The sequence below is a fragment of the Hordeum vulgare genome, chromosome 4H, assembly GCF_904849725.1.
Source record: "Hordeum vulgare subsp. vulgare chromosome 4H, MorexV3_pseudomolecules_assembly, whole genome shotgun sequence".
Lineage (NCBI taxonomy): Eukaryota > Viridiplantae > Streptophyta > Magnoliopsida > Poales > Poaceae > Hordeum > Hordeum vulgare.
Genome location: NC_058521.1, coordinates 502854499 through 502860397, shown reverse-complemented (window position 1 = coordinate 502860397; position 5899 = coordinate 502854499).

Here is a 5899-nt window from a genome sequence, read left to right as displayed (position 1 = left end):
GACGAGCCTAGCATGTGCAGACATGGCCGCGGAACACATGAGACCGACAGGTCGAGCATGAATCATATAGTTGATATGATTAGCATAGAGATGCTTACCACTGAAACTATTCTCGACTCACGTGATGATCGGACTTGAGATAGTGGATTTGGATCATGTACCACTCAAATGACTAGAGAGATGTACTTTTTGAGTGGGAGTTCTTAAGTAATATGATTAATTGAACTAATTGTCATGAACATAGTCTAATGGTCTTTGCGAATTACGATGTAGCTTGCGCTATAGCTCTACTGTTTTTATATGTTCCTAGAGAAAATTTAGTTGAAAGTTGATAGTAGCAAACTTTGAAGAGGATTGTCCTCATTGCTGCGCAGAAGGCTTATGTCCTTAATGCACCACTAGGTGTGCTGCACCTCGAGCGTCGTCTGTGGATGCTGTGAACATCCGACATACACGTTTCTGATGACTACACGATAGTTCAGTGCAAAATACTTAATGGCTTAGAAGCAAGGCACCGAAGATGTTTTGAAACGTCACGGAACATAAGTGATGTTCTAAAGAGATGAAATTGTGATTTCATGCTCGTGCCCTTGTTGAGAGGTACGAGACCTCCGACAAGATTCTTTGTCCACAAAGTAAAGGAGAAAAGCTCAATCGTTGAGTGTGTGCTCAGATTGTCTGAGTACGACAATCACTTGAATCAAGTGGGAGTTAATCTTCCAGATGAGATAGTGATGGTTCTCCAAAGTCACTGCCACCAAGCTGTGAGAGCTTCGTGATGAACTATAACATATCAAGGATAGATACAATGATCCTTGAGCGATTCGCGATGTTTGACACTGCGAAAGTAGAAATCAAGAAACAGCATCAATAGTTCATGGTTTGTAAAACCACTAAGTTTCAAGAAAGGCAAGGGCTAGAAGGGATACTTCGTGAAACGGCAAAAAAGTTGCTGCACTAATGAAGAGACCCAAGATTAAACCCAAACCCGAGACTAAGTGCTTCTCTAATGAGGGGAACAGTCACTTAGGCGGAGCAACTCTAGATACTTGGTAGATAAGAAGGCTGGCAAAAGTCGAAAGAAGTATATTTGATATACATGATGTTGATGTGTACTTTACTAGTACTCCTAGTAGCATGAGGGTATTGGATACCGGTTTGGTTGCTAAGTGATTAGTAACACGAAATGAAAGCTACGACATAAACGGAGACTAGCTAAAGGCGAGGTGACGATACGTGTTGGAAGTGTTTCCAAGGTTGATATGATCAAACGTCGCACGCTCCCTCTACCATCGGGATTGGTGTTAAACCTAAATAATTGTTATTTGGTGCTTGCGTTAAGCATGAACATGATTGGATCATGTTTATTGCAATACGATTATTCATTTAAAGAGAATAATGGTTACTCTATTTTCTTGAATAATCACCTTCAATGGTTTATTGAATCTCGATCGTAGTGTTACACATATTCATGATATTGGTGCCAAAAGATACGAGGTAATGATGATAGTACCACTTACTTATGGCACTGCCGCTTGAGTCATGTTGGTATAAATTGCATGAAGAGGCTCCATGCTGATGGATCTTTATACTCACTTGATTTTGAATCACTAGTGACATGCAAATCATACCACATGAGCAAGGCCTTGTTTTCATTGAGATGAAATAAGATAGTAACTTGTTGGAAGTGATACATTTTGATGTATGCAGTCCAATGGGTGCTGAGGCACGCGGTGGATATCATTATGTTCTTACTTCAATGACGATTTGAGTAGATACTAGAGTATTTGCTTAATGAATCACAAGTCTAAAATATTGAAAATTTCAATTCTGTTTCGGAGTGAAGTTCGTCGTAACAAGAGGATAAACTGTCTACGATATGATCATAGAAATGAATATCTGAGTTACGAGTTTTTGTACACAGTTAAGACAATGTGGAAATTGTTTCGCAGTTCATGCCACCTAGAACATCATAGTGTGATGATGTGTCTGAACGTCATAGGCACACACTATTTGGTATGGTGCATGCTATGATGTCTCTTATCGAATTACCACTATCGTTTATGGGTTAAGCATTAGAGACAACCGCATTCACTTTAAAGAGGGCACCACGTATTTCGGTTGAGATGACACAGTATAGACTGAGGTTTAGAGAAATCTAAACTGTCGTCTCTTGAAAGTTTGGGGTTTCGACACTTATGTGAAAAAGTTTCAGTCTCATAAGCTCGAACCCAAAGCAGATAAATGCATCTTCATAGGATATCCAAAACAGTTGGGTACATCTCCTATCTCAGATCCGAAAGCAAAGTGTTTGTTTCTAGAGACAGATCCTTTCTCGAGGAAAGGTTTCTCTCGAAAGAATTGAGTGGGAGGGTGGTAGAACTTGATGAGGTTATTGAACCATCACTTCGACCAGTGTGTAGCAGGGCGCAGGAAGTTGTTCCTGTGGCGCCTACACCAATTGAAGTGAAAGCTGATGATGGTGATCATCGAGCATCGGATCAAGTTACTACAAGCCTCGTAGGTTGACAAGGTCGCGTACTACTACAGAGTGGTACGGTAACCCTGTCTTGGAGGTCATGTTGTTGAGCAACAGTAAACCTACGAGTTATGGAGAAAGCAATGGTGGGCCCAGATTCCGACAAATGGCTGGAAGCCATGAAATCCGAGAGAGGATCCATGTATGAAAACAAAGTGTAGACTTTGGAAGAACTACTTGATGGTCATAGGACTATTGAGTAAAGATGGATCTTTAAAAGGAAGACATACGATGATAGTGATAAGTCGCTATTAAGAAAAGCTCGACTTGTCGCAAAGATGTTTCCGACAAGATCAAACAGTTGACTATGATGAGACTTTCTCACTCGTAGTGATGCTAAAAGTTTGTTAGAATTATGTTAGTAGTTGCTGCATTATTTATGAAATATTGCATGTAGGATGTCAAAACATTGTTTCCTCGACGGTTTCCTTGAGCAAACATTGTATGAGATACAACCATGAGGTTTTGTCGATCCTAAAGATACTAGCAAGTATGCAAGCTCCAGCGATCCTTAAATGGACTGGTGCAAGCATCTCGGAGTTGGAATATACACTTTGATGAGATGATCAAGGATTTTGGGTTTGTACTAGGTTTATGAGAAACTTGTATTTCCAAAGAAGTGAGTGGGAGCACTATAGAATTTCTGATAAGTATATGTGGTTGACATATTGTGGATCAGAAGTAATGTAGAATTTCTGTAAAGCATACAAGGTTGTTTGAAAGGAGTTTTCAAAGGAATACTTGGATTGAGCTACTTGAACATTGAGCATCAAAGATCTATGGAGATAGATCGAAAGCGCTTAATGGAAGTTTCAACAAGATGCATGCCTTGACAAGTTTTGAAGGAGTTCAAAATAGATCAGCAAAGAAGGAGTTCTTGGTTGCGTTGTAAGGTGTGAATTTGAGTAAGACTCGAAACCCGACAATGGCAGAATAAAGAGAATAGACGAAGGTCATCTTCTATGCCTTAGCCGTAGACTCTAAAGTATGCCATGCTGAGTACCGCACCTGATGTGTGCCTTGCGGCAAGTCTGTTGAGAGGTACAGCGAGTGATCCATGATTGAATCACTAGCAGCGGTCAAAATTTATCCTTAGTAACTGATGGACTAAGGAATTTTTCTCGATTATGGAGGTGGTTGAAGAGTTCGTCGTAAAGGGTTACGTCGGTGCAAGCTTTGACACTAATCCGAATAACTATGAGTAGTGAAACAGATTCGTATAGTAGAGTAGATATTTGGAGTATTTCTGAATGGCACGTAGTAGCAGCATCTATAAGATGACATAAAGATTTGTAAAGAACACACAGATCTGAAAGTTTCAGAACCGTTGACTAAAACCTCTCTCACGAGCAAGACATGATCAGACCCCATAACTATATGGGTGTTGGATTCGTTGGAATCACATGGTGATGTGAACTAGATTATTGACTCTAGTGCAAGTGGGAGACTGTTGGAAATATGCCCTAGAGACAATAATAAATTAGTTATTATTATATTTCTTTGTTCATGATAATCGTTTATTATCCATGCTATAATTGTATTGATTGGAAACACAATACTTGTGTGGATACATAGACAAAACATTGTCCCTAGTAAGCCTCTAGTTGACTAGCTCGTTGATCAAAGATGGCCAAGGTTTACTGGCCATAGGCAAGTGTTGTTACTTGATAACGGGATCACATCATTAGGAGAATCATGTGATGGACTAGACCCAAACTAATAGACGTAGCATGTTGATCGTGTCATTTTGTTGCTACTGTTTTCTGCGTGTCAAGTATTTGTTCCTATGACCATGAGATCATATAACCCACTGACACCGGAGGAATGCTTTGTGTGTATCAAACGTCGCAACGTAACTGGGTGACTATAAAGATGCTCTACAGGTATCTCCGAAGGTGTTAGTTTAGTTAGTATGGATCGAGACTGGGATTTGTCACTCCGTGTGACGGAGAGGTATCTCGGGGCCCACTCGGTAATACAACATCACACACAAGCCTTGCAAGCAATGTGACTTAGTGTAAGTTGCGGGATCTTGTATTACGGAACGAGTAAAGATACTTGCCGGTAAACGAGATTGAAATAGGTATACGGATACTGACGATCGAATCTCGGGCAAGTAACATACCGAAGGACAAAGGGAATGACATACGGGATTATATGAATCCTTGGCACTGAGGTTCAAACGATAAGATCGTCGTAGAATATGTAGGATCCAATATGGGCATCCAGGTCCCACTATTGTATATTGACCGAGGAGTCTCTCAGGTCATGTCTACATAGTTGTCGAACCCGCAGGGTCTGCACACTTAAGATTCGACGTTGTTTTATGCGTATTTGAGTTATATGGTTGGTTAACGAATGTTGTTCGGAGTCCCGGATGAGATCACGGACGTCACGAGGGTTTTCCGGAATGGTCCGGAAATGAAGATTGATATATAGGATGACCTCATTTGATTACCGGAAGGTTTTCGGAGTTACCGGGAATGTACCGGGAATGACGAATGGGTTCCGGGTGTTCACCGGGGGGGGGGCAACCCACCCCGGGGAAGCCCTTAGGCTTTGGGGGTGGCGCACCAGCCCTTAGTGGGCACAGCCCAAGAAGGTCCTATGCGCCATAGGAAGAAAATCAAAGAGAAAAGGAAAAAAAAAGAGGAGGTGGGAAAAGGGGGAAGGACTCCTCCTTCCAAACCTAGTTGGATTCGGTTTGGAAGGGGAGGACTCCTCCCCTTGGCTCGGCCGACCCCCTTGGGAGTCCTTGGACCCCAAGGCAAGGCTCCCCCTCCTCCCCCTATATATACGGAGGTTTTAGGGCTGATTTGACACAACTTTGCCACGGCAGCCCGACCACATATCTCCACGGTTTTACCTCTAGATCGCGTTTCTGCGGAGCTCGGGCGGAGCCCTGCTGAGATAAGATCACCACCAACCTCCGGAGCGCCGTCACGCTGCCGGAGAACTCATCTACCTCTCCGTCTCTCTTGCTGGATCAAGAAGGCTGAGATCATCGTCGAGCTGTACGTGTGCTGAACGTGGAGGTGCCGTCCGTTCGGCACTAGATCGTGGGACTGATCGCGGGATGGTTCGCGGGGCGGATCGAGGGACGTGAGGACGTTCCACTACATCAACCGCGTTCACAAACGCTTCTGCTGTACGGTCTACAAGGGTACGTAGATCACACATCCCCTCTCGTAGATGGACATCACCATGAAAGGTCTTCGTGCGCGTAGGAATTTTTTTGTTTCCCATGCGACGTTCCCCAACACCCCATCCTCGTCTCCGGCGAGTGCCCGGAGCCCGAAACTCGTGCAGCAGAGCTTCTCCTCTACCTCTTCCTCGCCCAGATCTGCTTTGGTTCCCCTT